Here is a 16,076-nt window from a genome sequence, read left to right as displayed (position 1 = left end):
TTTAAAAAATAAGGAAACACATTTGACAAGATGGAAAAAAGAAGAAAAAAAAAGAGAACTTTTGGTTAGGGCAATCTAGCAAGTTTTATTTAAGATGAAATGATGTTATTTTTGATCATTTAAGCTTTTTTATTTAATTTTCTAATTTAGGTGAACTTTTGACTTTTCTGAAATGAAATATTTTCACCACTTTCTTTTTAATTTGGGTTTTTACAGATCAAACTAATAACAATTACAGGCTGAAATTACTTATTTATAAATAGGACTCATAGTAGGGATGATAACTAATGATAACTGATGATAACTGATTTAGTAGAGATGATATCTTTTATTAAACCAACACGATTTTTGCAAAAAAATTTCTTTAATTGCAAGCTTTAATTGCAAGCTTTTTTATACACATGCACGCGCGCGTGCACACACACACACACACACACACATATATGTATATAGGGGCATAGGGAAATAGGTCTAGAAGGGACCTCATAAGGTTATCTAGTCCAGCCCCCTGCTCAAGGCAGGATCAGCCCTGACTACATCATCTGAGTCACATGTCTAACTTGATTTGGAAAGTTTCTGAGCATGGAGATTACAGTTTCTCTGGGCAGCTTGTTTCAATATCTGAGAGCTCTCATAGTCAGAAATTTCTTCCTAATCTCCAGCCTAAATTTCCCCTGCTGCTGTTTGAAGCTGTTAGTCCTAGTCCTGTCCCCTACAGCCACAGAGAAAAGCTCATCTTCATCCTTTCCTAATTCTGTAATCACCCGTCAGGTATATGAGGCCTGCTATCAAATCCGGCCTCAGTCTTCTCTTCTCCAGGCTAAATAAGCCTAGGTCTTTCTGCCTTTCCTCATGAGTCTTGCCTCTGAGGCCTTTAATCATTTTTGTTGCCCTGTGATTGACTGTTTTCAAACTGTTTACCACTTCCTTGAAGTGTGGGGCCCAAAACTGGACGCAGTGCTCCATGTGAGGCCTCACCCATACTGAATCCAGCCGAAGAATCGCTTCCCTTGATTTGCAAGTGACACTGCTGTTAATACAACCCAGGATGCTGTTAGCTTTTTTTGCAACAAGAGCATACTGTCCTTCTCTGCAGTACTAGAACCAAGCCAGCCATTCCCCAGAGGGGATGGAATAACCACATGCACAAATACAAAGTGCAGGACTTAATACTTTCCTTCTTTAAATCTCATCTATTGATTATGAACCAATTTTCCAGTCTATCCAGGTTATTCTGGAGCATAGTCCTGCCTTCCAGAGTGTCCTCAATATCACCCAACGTGGTGACATTTTTGCTCAAGTGTGCACTCGATCCCATCATGCAGATCATTAATGAGGATGTTGAACAATACTGGACCCAGGACAAATCCCTGGGGATCCCCACTTGATACCCCCTCCCAGCTAGACTTTGAGCTATTGAAGACAACTTGGTGAGTGTGATGATCCAACCAGTTATGTATCCATCGAGGTACTTTCAACTAGTCTCTTTCCTTAGCGTGTTAATGAGGATGTCATGGGACAGTGTCAAAAACCTTGTGAATGTCAAGGTATACCATATCCACTGCCCTTCCTTCACCCACAGATCCTGTCACTTTATCACAAAGGGAATCATATTGTTCAGACATGACTTGCTTTTACTGAATCCATGCTGACTGTTCCTGATCACCTTGTTCTCCTTCCATTACTTCACAATTGATTTCCTGAGGACCTGCTACATGATCTTTCCAGATACAGAGGTCAAGCTGACTGGTTCCTTGGATCATCTTTCTATCTATTCTCAAAGATGGGCATGGTATTGGCCCTTTTCCAGTTTCCCAGGATCACACCCGACCTCCACAAGTTTGCAAAAACAACACAAATGGCTTCAAAATTACCTAAGCAAGTTACCCAAGTACTCTTGGGTGAATCCCATCTGACCCTGCTGACTCAAAAGCATCTAGCTTCTCTAAGTAATCCCTAACCTGTTCTGCCATTACTCTAGATCATTTGTCTGCTGCCAACTCTACTTGTCCTCTGGTAGCTTCCCCTATTTCTGAAAACCAAAGTGAAAAAAAAAGGCATTAAATATTTCATCCATCTCTACATCATCTGTGACCAGATTAACTTCCATATTCTATAAGGACCTATGGCATTTCTGGCCATCCTCTTACTTTTGACATAACTATGGAACCCCCTTTTATTGCCTTTTACATCCCTTGCCCGCTGCATCTCAAATTGTGCCTTAGTCTTTGTGTGTGTGTGTGTGTGTGTGTGTGTGTACATGCACATATACATACGGATGGTAGTTTAGTTTGGAGTTCTGCTCTCTGGGCCACACTCCCTGGTCAGACTCCATTAAACTTGAGGAATAAACCTCAGCTTTATCAGAAGGGAAAACGTATTTATATTATCTACGTATTCCTGCATAGAAAGCAACTCTAGAAAAAAATAGGGTTCCTATGAGAAAATCTGGATATGAGTTGGGAATTGTGTTTTTGTTTTTGCAAATAGTACATTTGGCAACAAAAGTATTGGAGATATCAAATATGTGCATGTGCATGTGTGTACGTACATACATACAAAAAAGCAACTCTGAACCCATATTCAGATTTTCTCATAGGATCCTTTTTTTTTTAGAGTTAATTCCCATGCAGGAATGCATGGACAAAAATATGTTTCCCTTCTGATAAAACTGAGCTATAATGGTACCTCAGATTTAATGGAGTCTGACCAGGGAATTGGCCCAGACAGCAGGATGAGTATCTTAATTCTGAACTAAACTACCATCAAGCCAAAGCACAACAATAGGGAATGCCCTTTAAAATGGATTTGATTCAAATTGAAGCATTGTGGGTCAATTCAACATTTCAGTTTGGGGAATATCAAAGTATTTGGATCAGCTGTGTCAAAACAAAATGCTTTCACATTTCTGAACTGAATTTCATTTTTCGTTAGGGGCAGGGGGCCACATGTGGGGACACTTGAAATCCTGACCTTTCATCCTGATTTGGGGCAAGGACAAAAACATCTCTTAATTTCCCAAAAGATAGAGATTTGACTCATCTTTAAATACTATTTTTAAAACCAAAATGAATGTTTAAACTATGCTGATGGAAATAGCATTTAGCTCTTACAAGGAGAAGGAGGATGCTGCTCTTTGAGCAGTGGATGGTCCAAGCGAGACATGATGGGCTCCAGTCAGACTCCCCAGGGATGGTTTTGTGCAGGTGGTTTGTATTTTATTTTGAAACAGTATCCTGCTCTGGAATCCTACTACATGTCCATGCTTTTCACTGACATCGAGTGCTATTTTTAAACCTTCCTATATTTGCAAGTGTATACTAAAATATACTAAAGTCAGTAAAAATGAAAATGTCAGGAATAGCATTTCTTACCCCAGTGCGATAGCACAACAAGATGATATCGTCAGGTTAAAGCCTTTTACCTTGAATTGGACATGAATAATTCAAGCCTTCAAATTATTGTTCAACCACATAACTTCATCTGTCACTCACCAGCGGCCACTCTTTCTGTCCCTCTCCAGATTTCATCGATGCCGATATCCTCCACCCACAACCCTCCCTTATCTCTCTTGAAATTTGTATGGACATGATGTTTGGCAGAAGCGACATGCTTTTACCAAGTTGGACTTCCACCAGGTAACATGAAAGCAGCTTCATCTCTTCCGGGGCAGTCAGTTGTGATAAAACTAATCAGGATACCTGCAGGCTTTGACGACTGTGCATCCTCGAGATAATAATGAAACCTATTGTTTGCCTGTCTTTCTTTCATAAAGATGTAAGTTTCATAAGGCCATAAACCACCTTGGCCCTACATACCTAAGGGACCACCTTCTTCCACTGTGATCCCTAAGGTCAGCTGACAGCAACTTCCTGCAAGTGCCATGAATACACCAAACCCACTTGACAAAAATGTGTGCAAGGTCCTTCTTAGCAGTTGCCTATCAACTCTTAAACCTCCTCATTCCTGAGGCTTACTAGAGCCTGAACATCTTTTGGAAGCCCTATGAGACCTTCCTATTTGGGCAGTGTTTAGCAAAGGTAGACGGACATATTGTTTTGGGGGGAAGGTTTCTGCTTTGGGTTGATATTTTAGTTCTCTTTTACGTTGATTTGTCCTTGTGTTACTCTCCTTATGTATAAGTTATTCTTTTCCCTGTATGTAAGTTGTCCTAAGTTTTTGTCAGGTAGGATGGCATATAAATCAAATAAGTAAATAGATACATTAAAAAATAAATATAATGTTGTATCAAGGATACAAGGTTTAGAGAGAAACATTTTATCTTATAAACCGAAGTAACTCACTAGCACGTTGAGAGGGGCCTAAAGTGGAATGGCGCATGCCTTATGAATCTGATTTATAATTTAGTGACCCATGGGCTTATAACTCTATCACACCCATGGGTTACTAAATTACATGAGTGACTAAATTCCTTGATAAAGGAAATGACAGTGAAACCAAAAAAGAAAGAGTTTTAAATCCTTCAACACATCAGAGCAATTTAGATTCTTCAGTACTGGCCCCATCCATATGGTTAGTGATCAAAAAGGAGGAGGAGACTAATTTCAGGCTCAGAAGTGGCAGCTATTTCACGGAAAGAGATATTTGGCTTGATCTGTGCCTACAATGGTTGAGTTTTCTCTCTGCTTGTTTATTCATCATAATGGGATCCCAGCCTATAATCGGAGCTTCTATATGCTACGGTGATACAAAAGTAATGCTAATTGGCCTCAAGAGACACGCAGGAAATCAGACCAAACCATTGCATGGAAGACAAAAGATGACAAATCCAAATCTGACCCAGAATCTAGGTCCAGATCTCACCATCTAGATAACCTGTCTGGCATATTAAATACTTGTTGATTATACACAGGCTTCTTGTCCTCACTTTTAAGTCCCTTTACAATCACAGTTGTTTCTTACTTTTCTCCTTTTGTATCTGTGGTAGCACAAAAGGGGTGGATTGCTACCAAAAAAGTGTGGTCAATGATTTCCTTGTGATACTTTTTTATGTGTTGATATTATCAGGCTGGGGATGTGGATAGCACAATCATGTGTAATATAGAATGACACACTCAGGTGTTTAGAGATGTCCTAGAGAATTGCTCTAGTTTCCTTACTAGCCTTTAGATGGCTATGAAATTACATAAGGGACTAGTATAAGCTCCAGCTGTTTTCAAAATTAAAAAGGAAGAAAAGTGGCTTGCATTCCAACCTCATGTGGCTTGCGTTCCAACTTCTTTATCATATTTTCCAGTTTTCTACATTTTTTTAAAACTGCAGAGCCCAAATGAAGACACCATACTCCAGCTGAAACCTAACCAGCATTAAGTTGAGCAATATAGTTCCCTCTCATGTCTTGCATATGCTGCAATCCAAACTTGTAGTTGCTTTTTTGTGATGCATCACATCACCTGACTAACTCACATTGAGTTTGTGATGCACCATAACACTTAGATCCTTCTCAGCAATGGTACTACCAAGTCAATTATTTCCCCTTTTACAACTGTAGATTTTTTTCATTATTTGTAATATCTAACATTTATATTATGTTCAACTTTCTTTTTTTGTGTGTGTTTATAACCCCATTCACTCAATTTATTCAGCTCTATTTGAATTTTAAACCAATCCTCCAAAGTGTTTCAAACACCACCGAGCATTGTGTTGTGTACCTGTTTGATCAGTAAACCCTCTATTCTTGCATCCAAGTCATTAATTAAAACAATTAAACTAGTCCAAATCTGAAACAAACCTCTTTGGAATGCCACTTAAGACCTTCCCTTCCAGTCTGACGTTAATTCACTAATGATTACTTTTTGCTTGCAATTATTCAGTACAGTGTATACCTACATAATGATAATTCTATCTAAGGCACATTGTTTCCAGATTACTTATATGGGATTGCATCAAGAAACCTGATATCTATCATATTTCCCTTATCCACCAATCCACTTCATGAGATCAAGTTGATTTGTCATGATTTGTGCTTAATGAATCTATGCTGGCTGTTAGTGACCAAGCTTTGTACAGATGTGTACAGATCAAATGTTTTATAATTTGTTCTGCTAACTTCCAATGAGAGGATTTCCATCAGCATTTTGCCTGCAGGATTGCTCCTATGCTTTTGATTCTACATAGTGCAGTAGTGAAAGGGTCCACAGTGGCAGTGAATGTGAAGCTTTTGTAGTTTCCCTTCACTGCCTTTACTGCCAAATAAAAAGGGAGCCATCATGTATTACAAAATACTTCATAGCTCATTTGAAGGCCTGGCAAAATTATTAGGCTGTAAATACATTGGTAACTTACATTATATGTCACGTAACAGAGGTTGTAAAATTATCATCCTGATAGAAACATTTCAAGAGAGAATCTTAAAAGTTGGGAACACAGGATTGTACAAAGCCACAAGATCTGGACTTGGGACCCTCACAAAATTCAGAAAGATGATTAAGGGAAACTAATTACAGTAGAAATAGATTCCTCTTCAAGATTTTCCTTCTACCCAGCTGATAAAGACAAGCCAGGACATTATTTATTTTTTTTTTTTTTACCAGAGTTAAGGCACACATTTTTACTAGTGAAGGTGATCAATAACCTTGAGAGCAAACTATCAGGGGAAGCGTAGTATTTGCTTCATTTGGAGCTTGTGTGTCAAGAATGAATATAATTTTTGTGCAATATATGCTTTAGCTAGAAACAAGTATTTGGGCTAATGCAGGGGTAGGTAGGGAAAATCTTCTTGTCTGTGATTTACAGAAGCTCAAACTAGATGGTTTAATGGTTCTTTCCACTCTTACAATATGTAATTCTGTGAAACTCTTACCAGGATTTAATGGTTTGGGGAAAAAGCTCATCATCAAAGAGCAAACATGCCTTATCCTTGTGAAGCCAAGAGACACAGGGCCTAAGTACAGTCAAAAAGCCTGAGGCTGAATCAATTAAATCTTTGCAGGTTAGTCTAAGTTACATAGATTGAACCGATAAGCAAGTGAACAGACATTTACTTTTGATTCTAGACATGCAGCCGTCTGCCTGCAGTGGCCCAACGCAGAAGCCGAGGGGTGCTAGAGCATGTCTCCCTGCTTGGCTGAAGCAGACAGCTTGAGCCAAAGCTACCCTACCCATCCTGTGAAAGGGGGGTTTGCGGGGGAGATACAAAGCATCCTGGGATGCTGGGGGACTGTGAATTCACTTGGATCTGGGGCAGAAGTTCAATAAACCAATTTAACCTAAATCAGTTAAGTCTGATACTACATCCATCCAGGTGTACATCCATCCAGGTTTATCTTAAACCCGTTTCAGCCATTTTGAAAGTGACTTATGTGCACTGAACTTCTGTTGTGTTACAGATTTGAACCAGTTTCTGATCACTTATATCAGTGTACATGTAATTGCTGTCCCTAGCCAGGGAGTGGGTGCCCAAATCTCTGTCCAAAACAAATGTTGGGATCCTAAGCCCATTGGTAGGTTCCTGCGTAGTTTATCCAAAACTTAAATACCTAGAAGCTCTCACTGATTTCAGTGTATTCAGTAACCTCTCCTGATTCCACTCCTGAAATTAAGTCACTGCTTTCTTAGTAGGGTAATTATGTCTCTCTACTCTTGTACTACTGATTCCTTGGTTGCAGCCCTAGTATATAAATCTACAATACTTTTACCAATATATCGGATCTTATGTCCCATTTACCCCAAGAAAAAAAAATAGCTTGATGCCTAATAAATAAAACAACATAATTGATTGCTTCATCCTGATCCTGAAGTTTTAGTGAGAAAGAGGCAGCGAGCTGCATTTTAGGTTAGTCTGCATTGTGTTATACCTGCAGTTTTCACTTCTGACAGCCCATTGTGAAAGACATACTATGCACTCCCCTCAGAGAGGCAAAACCTTCTTGGTGGTTCAAAATAGCATTTATAGTGTAAGTAACAGCAGAAACTATTGTTAAACAGCTGCCAATGTGCTGGAAGCGACAGCAATTAAAAATCTGGAGGTGAGTTGGGAATTCAGCAACAAAAATTCACCTGCCTTGGTCGTATTTAAAAAACATTAAAAATGAACAAACAAACAAACAAACAAATACATGTCTTTGTCTTAGGGACAAGAAAACTCATTTTGCCTAATTTATAAGCCAGTCAAATTGTAAGGGCTGTAAATGTTAATTCTTATCAAAAGGAGAGGGGGGAAATAATTCAACGAACAATAAGATGCAAAAGAGAGGAGAGGTATGGAGGAATAGAAAATAAATACAATAAGCCTGAAAATTGGAGGAGAGAGAGAGAAAAATAAATGTAATAAATTAATTATTATTAATGTGAAGACCTCAAGGATGCCAACTGCTGCTTGAGGTCTATCCATCTCATAATAGAGAGGTCCATAGAACTTGAAATCCAAGTAGGCAAGGCAGACAAAACATGAGGGAAATGCGCAGCCATTTTGCAAATGTGGGCATGAAGCACAGAGAGATGAAATGAGTTGTATAAGAGTGCATGACATTTCTTGTGCTCCACATAAGCCACTATTCGTTCTAGCACAGCTTCTGTCTTAAGATTTCATAGTTGCATAGTTGGTAGGGTCTGAAGGGACCTGAGCAGATCATCAAGTCCGACCCCCTGCCATGGCAGGAAAGAACACTGGGGTCAAACGAGGTGTTCATCCAGCCTCCTTTTAAAGACCCCCAGGGTAGGAACCAGCACCACTTCACTTGGAAGTTGGTTCCAGATACTGACAGTAAAGTAGTGCCTCCTGATGTCTAGTCTGAATCTACCCTCTGCCAGCTTGTGACCGTTATTCCTTGTTACCCCCAGTAGTGCTCGGGGGAACAGGGATTCCCCCAATGCCTGCTGGTTCCCTCTGACTAGCTTGTAACAGGCCACTAGATCCCCCCTCAGCCTTCTCTTGTGGAGGCTGAACAGGTTCAGGTCCTGTAGCCTCTCCTCGTAGGGCCTGCCCTGCTGCCCCCTGATCGTGCGGGTGGCCTCCTCTGGACCCTCTCCATGTTGTCCACATCTCTCCTGAAGTGTGGTGCCCAGAACTGGATGCAGTACTCCAAATGCAGCCTGACCAGTGCTGCATAGAGGGGGAGGATCACCTCCTTGGACCTGCTTGAGATGCATCTGTGGATGCACGACAAGGTGCGGTTGGCCTTCCTGACCGCGTCCCCACACTGTCGGCCCATGTTCATTTTGGCATCAATAAAGACTCCGGGATCCTTTTCTACCTCCACACTAACGAGCAGGGAGTTCCTCATCCTATAGGTATGCTGCTGGTTCGTCCTCCCCAGGTGCAGCACCTTGCACTTGTCAGTGTTGAACCCCATCCTGGTCTCATCTGCCCACCCCTGTAACCTCTAGGTCTGATTGCAGCCTATTCCTCTCTTCTAGCATGCCCACTTTTGGATGGGCACCAAAAGGTAAACAATTGCTTTTATGTGGAAATTATCATTTTGCTAAAAATGGAATTATCCTTTAAAACATCTTTAAGTTAGGGAGAAAAGAGGTCCTACAACAAGCTAAATTTGGCCAACACAGAACAGTGTTTTGGGAAGGTGGGGGAAAGTCTCAAAACCCAGAAGTGTTCAGTGTATAGGTAAGATACAAAAAGGGAGGAATGGGATGGCAAAGAAATTAAGGTATCTTGCTATGGACCCAAAGGTGCTGAGGTTGATCCTCACTCCAGTCTGATACTGAAGGAAGCATTTTGTCAACCCAGCTGTAAATGGGATCCTAGTTATTTGGGCTGGGAAGTTAAAAAGAGCTGAATATGATGCAGGCCCTCACTGTATGCAGAAACTGGAGGCTTTAGCCATGCTATCCAGGTAGGCCAGCTGCATTTGGGTATCGGCCCTTTACACTAAAATATTCAAATTGACATTAGTCAGATATCCAGGTAGCCATATTGGTCTAGAGGCAAAAGGAATCAGAACACATGGTAGAGGTGATATCTTTTATTAGACCAACTTGATTTTTGCAACAACAAAATGCAAAAATCTAGTTGTTCTAATAAAAGATATCACCTCTACCATGAGTCCTGATTCCAAATTGACATTAGCACATTCTTCAGATTGGCAATCAAGCACTAAACAGGCAGGAAATGCCACACTTAACACTGGCCCTACAACATGAACTTGATTCCCTGTTGTGCGTATATTTTGAGACAATCTTTAATTACACAGTAACAGGATTTTTTTTTTCTTTCTACAGAAACCCTGGCTCATTCAATGCGCAAGATGGACAGTGCCTAGGGAATGCAGCATCTGTTCACGATTTCTTTTTCTCCCCTTTGCTTACTGTGTAGTTCTGGGATGTATTTACCATCCCAACTCTGCATTACTTATTAATTCTCCATGGACTTTTCCATGATGTTCCTCCTTGTAGTAGCTGGATACTTGACAGGTATTAATGAATTCACCTTCATCATCCTACCATGAAGCAAGGCAGTATAGTTTGTCCTCCCAGGGCATCAAACCAAGATAACTCACACCTCCTGCTTTCTTCACTAGGAATTACTGATGCTCAGTGCTTCTCAAAGGGCCCCACACCAAAACCCCTGGAATTCATGGGTGTCTCTTCATAGGCTTCACATGGCTTTGTATCAGACTCTTTACTGGGGGAAGTTTTCTCCAGCTGGTATAAATTAGCAAACCTCAGTTTATTCAAGCTGTGGATTTGGCCCGAGGCATTTAGACTGTAACTCCTGTATTTCTTCTTCTTTCATAGAATACATGATCAGCTCCTCTGTAGGGACTGAACCTGGGACATCTGGATCTAACAGCATAATAAGTCTCTGCTGCTTGAGCTAAGTGATAACTTTTGAACCAATACACCCACTTATACATGATCTAGATTTTGGTATGTATACAAACTGCTCCTTCTTCAAATATGATAGATAGTGGTTAATCCAAAATAAATACTACCAGCATTTTTCTTCTTTGTGTGTCAATCATCCTCTGCCATCATTTTGCCTTGCTATGAATGTCTTTCCCTACTTTTACAGATCAGTTTATGTGCTGTTGAAGCAAGTACATACTGTGTAGGGCTATGAGAGACAATATTCTCTACTGTAATTACTGATCGTTTTAAAATATTGATTGGTGCAGGGCTGAGTGATCATAAACATCCTGTGAAGTCTGTTGTCTTTAAGGAACTTTGAAATTTAGTGTGGGGATAGTTTGCACTTTTAATTAGGGGATAAATGGCATGTGGTGAGAGTTTAATTCACATATCTTAAAATAGTTAATATATAGTGGCATTCAGGTTCCAGGTAATCACCCACTGTCTGCCCATACACATGACATGAGTAAGAAATGTGTCATTTAATGAGCCAAATTCAAATCTCAGTTAAACTAATGTACAGTATATGCAAACAACTTCCACTGACATTAATGGGGTTACTCAGGGTTTACACTGGTGCGGCAGATTGGAATGTGGCCCATAGTGTTTGATTAATTATGTACTGTGCACTGCAATCTAATTATCTGCCTGTGTTTCTCCTGACCATCGCCAGGATATCTGTGCTTCCCTTGGAAATATTAGATAATAGCAGAAAGATGTAAACGCTGCAGGGAATTTGGAGAACTGCACCCGAAATGGCCAAGATGCTGCCAAGACTGATCTTTGAGGAACAACAGAAATAATAAGGTTTCAATCCTACAGTTTCATTCATATAAACAGACTTCAACACTGGAGTCAATGGAGCTTAACGGAGGAACAAGTCTGCTGCACAGACAAGACTGCCAGCTCAGATCCTAAATAGCTAATCTGTGGATTTTGTTGCTGTCATTCCTAACAACTGCAGTTTTGGGGAGAGCTGCAAATATTCACAAATTCTGGTCATATTGGGCAAATAGTGTCCAAAAAGAAATGGGGGAGGGGTGTTAACATGCATGTTTCATTCCTGAAGTTACAAATTTAGATTTTTGTTTGTTTGTTTCAAAACCATTAACTAACTTTAAAATGTAGTTGGAGTACTGCATCCAGTCCTGGGCGCCGCACTTCAGGAGGGATGTGGACAGCATGGAGAGGGTCCAGAGGAGGGCCACTCGCATGATCAGGAGGCAGCAGGGCAGGTCCTATGAGGAGAGGCTACGGGACCTGAACCTGTTCAGCCTCAGCAAGAGAAGGATGAGAGGGGACCTGGTGACCATCTATAAACTTACCGGGGGGACCAGCGGGGAATGGGAGAGACCTTGTTTCCCCGAGCACCTCCCAGAGTAACAAGGAATAATGGCCATAAATTGCTAGAGATTAGGGTCAGACCAGACATCAGGAGGCACTACTTCACAGTCAGGGTGGCTAGGATCTGGAACCAACTTCCAAGGGAAGTCGTGCTGGCTCCTACCTTGGGGGTCTTTAAGAGGAGGCTGGATGATTACTTGGCTGGGGTCATTTGAGCCCAGTTTTCTCTCCTGCCCAGGGCAAGGGGTCGGACTAGAAAATCTGCAAGTTCCCTTCCAACCCTACAGCTATGAATCTATGAATAGCAAGGCTTACACAAATATCTAAAAACAAAACATTACTCGGTCATTATTCCAAGAAAAGCAAAGGATTTTCATTTTGGATTGACCCAGACTGTTTTATTTCCATTTTTTGTTGTTATTTTTTTTTGGGGGGGGGGGTTGCAGTTTGAGCAGTGAAGCAAATATCATTTATATTTGCGCTTTTCTGTTAGGTAGAACACAGGTAAGAGGTGCTGAGAGAAAGACTGGCTGATGGCTTAGAAGAACACAGAGGGCATGTTTACATGTGCATTTATGCACACCTAACCTTAATGAACCTTTGCTTAAGGCACATCAAGGTGATTTAGGTGCACATCTACATGTGGACATGCATTAAGGCACATTAAATTTAGGCATGAATAGCTACATTGCATTAGCACATGTGCAGATGCACTAATGCACGTTAACGCAGTGTCTATCCATTAACACTCACCACATTAATGTGTGTTAGCATATCTACACGTGCACTAAGGTGAGTTAGCTGTACACATCTAAATTTGATACCCACTTTATGCAGGTATCAAATTTAGTCTCACATAGCCTTAAATCACCATTTTTAAGGTGCATTAAGGGTTCTCATGTGTAGACACATGCCCTTAATGCACCTTAAACTGGAGATTTTGCCTGCTTAAAAGAGACACATGTAGATGTGCCCAGAAAGAATCAAAGGCAAGGCTTGGCTCTTTCTGTTCACCCCATCCTGTGATCTACAGAGAAAAGAGGACAGCAAGAGAGAGAAAAATGTCTCTCAAGGCATGAGTGAACAGAGCAACCAAACATTTCTGGAGACAGTTAATAGTGTGAAGATGGGGCAAAGATTTGTTTCTTCCAACCATTACAGAGCTTTTTGTCTCAGTTAGAGCTGATAGAGATGCTTCAGTGAAAAGGGAGAGAAAGATTCATTTCATGTATATTTATTTTTTCCTAGTTATTTAGATTTAATCTTGTAACCTCAAAAGCCATAGCAGAAGCAAATATTTTGCTTGCCTAATGCATTATTAATGGTGGAGTAAAGTCAGAGATCCAAAGAACTTTGGCACCTTCTTCTCCGAACACATGAAAAGCCGTGCGCATAAATGACGGGCAAAATAAATAACTTGGCAACTTACTGAACGCAAAGCATGTGGTGTTATGAGACCCTGAATCAGCCTTGATGTATCCAGTGGAATTTGACATTTCCCACACCCCAGCATTGGCTGAACATTAATTAAAGCTTCACATGACACTGCTATCTCTTTTCCTCCCTATTGTTCTCATGGTCTGTAACCTATTTTTGAAATGCTGCAGTTTGTGAATATGAATAAACCTGAATGACAAGACCTGCAAACCTGCCTCCAAATGTCAGAACATGAGGACGTTCCTAGTAACCAGCACGCTCACTTCTCCTCTATTAATTAGCATATGCAGTTTCATGGAAATATAGGTTAAATATGTGGCCTTCACAAAGAAATTAGGAACCTGGGAGGTGGAAGAATTTTGAAGAGTAAAGGGTGGTTATTAGAGATCAGCAAAAGACTTCAGAGCAAGTCATTTTCTTCTCGGAAAATTGTCTTCTTTATGTCCATCAAGAGATTGGCATTTTCTTCTTTTTACATACTGACCATTTTCTGTGTCTTGCTTTCCATAATTCTAGATCCAAAGATACAGCTTATTGATCACAGACAATCATGTGATGCCCTTGTTGTCCCCTGGTTGGTTAAATGTTACCCTTATGTAAAGCCCTATATAAAGCAGTAGACTGTAAGCTCTTTAGAGCAAGGACCCCCTTTTTTCTTCTGAGTTTGTATGGCAGTATTACAATGAAGACCTGATCCGTGAGTAGGGCTGCGAGGTGGCACAGTGCTAAGAAATAATGGAGCAGAGAAAGCTAATTTTAAATTCGTTTTTCATGACTTTGCAGATGAAAAATCTTTACCCTTTTCTGCTGCAAGCACTTATCCTAGCAGAACACAAGCTATGAACAGTAACACAAAACCAAGCACAAGTGTTTGGGTATGTGATAATCAAGTAGGAAGTAGGAATAAACTTTAGATGGTCTCATTTAAATACGAGTTAACAAAACCAACACTGAGCCCTAAAAATATAATTGGCCAGCAGAAGGCTTAGTATATACCATGGTATCCGTGCCGTTTCCCAGTTATACAAAACAAATGGGTAGGGGCCGAATTATCCAACTTCTTTTGGAAGGACTGTGTTGAGATAAAAGCACAGGCCTGGATAGCTTAGCTTCCCCATCTATAAAATGAGAATAATGGTACCTTTTTCAAGGATATTAAAAATCATAAGCCACTAATATTTGCAAACCATTTTGACATATTGTGGATAGAAGGTGTTACATAGGTGAAATATAATATACATTTATTATAATTATTATTCCTCCAGAGCCCACTTAAAGAAGATGGCATGAAGCAGTAAAGGATAGGTACAAATTAATAAATTGAGAAGGCTTAATATAAATGAGAAAAAAAAAAAAGAATCGCCATTTTCAGGTATCCATATAATTATCTCTCTATTATCTTCTGAAATAGCTCACCAAGGCTGGGAAGAATGACATTAAAATCTTTATGATTGGACAGAGTATGATAAAATGTGATAAGGGCTTAAATTCTCAGCACATACTATTTTTCCCCGCAATTTTGCTCACATAATATTTATACAAGGTAATGAGGGAATTAACACAGCAATCTGTGGCTTTAGACATTTTCTCTGATGACTAAAGAATCAGAAAGAAATAGAACAAGAACATTTTCCCCCTATTTATTCTTATAAGGTGGAAACCACCATTACTACTGCCAGAAGTCATCTTTTATGCTAAGAAAAAATAGTACACATTGCCTTATTGTCTTTCTGGGGCAGACACTGGATTTTACTGTAATCTTAGCTACAACACCCAAATATTTAAAACAATCAAATTTGACCTTGATAACCACATTCACCACTGGTAGAAATGAACATAGCTCCTTTAGCATGAACCCATGACCACATCACTCCTATTGTTGTGGCAAGCATCCTCAGGTTGTGCTCTTACCTGTACACTTCTTTTTCTTAGTAGGAAAGCACATTTTGGGTCTTGGGAAAATATGGTAGGCTGGTCTTAGCATGGATTATGTGAGTTGTTAGTGGAGAGGCAGATCTCAAAAGAGACAAAAATGCATTAGTGTGAAGGAATTTAGTCTGTACTTTGATCTTGAAGCAGAGCTGCCCTCTGGGAACTGGGCACTGGTATTAAGCCAAAAAGATAGCACTGCCCTATGTGCTATTTGACCCTCTCATTGCAGAACAAGTATATACAGGTCAACAGTCAAAAATGCATAAGCCTATACATGCTATACTAAAAAATATACTGAGATATGACCCAGTGAGTTATCCACGAATAGAAAACCAAATTGCAAGGCCTCAATAATTTCTTCCACCTGGTAGGAGGGTAGAGGGGAAGCCATGAGTGTCTGAAGGAGGGGCAGTAATATTTAATACTTGCACTTCAATAGCACCCCAGAGGCCCAGATATCAGGGGATCAGGATATTATGATGTTAGATGTTAAACCCATAGGAAGTCACAGTTTTTATGATTTACAGCCAATTTTA

The 16,076-nt window shown here is 40.2% G+C and overlaps 1 long non-coding RNA gene across 2 annotated transcripts in view; it reads right to left on the bottom strand.

Moving 5' to 3' along the window:
• The window catches only part of LOC109285250 (uncharacterized), a 121,206-nt gene extending 105,588 nt beyond the window's left edge, over window positions 1-15,618 (bottom strand). For both annotated transcript variants that reach the window (XR_002092931.1, XR_002092932.1), the window contains exon 1: window positions 15,520-15,618. This is a non-coding gene — a long non-coding RNA (uncharacterized LOC109285250). The remainder of the gene's footprint in view (window positions 1-15,519) is intronic.
• Window positions 15,619-16,076: the final 458 nt, after the last annotated feature.

Source organism: Alligator mississippiensis, chromosome 3 (genome assembly GCF_030867095.1).
Source record: "Alligator mississippiensis isolate rAllMis1 chromosome 3, rAllMis1, whole genome shotgun sequence".
In the NCBI taxonomy this organism is placed as follows: Eukaryota; Metazoa; Chordata; order Crocodylia; family Alligatoridae; genus Alligator; species Alligator mississippiensis.
Note: the sequence above shows the minus strand (reverse complement) of the source record. Positions and strands in the feature narration are given on the sequence as shown.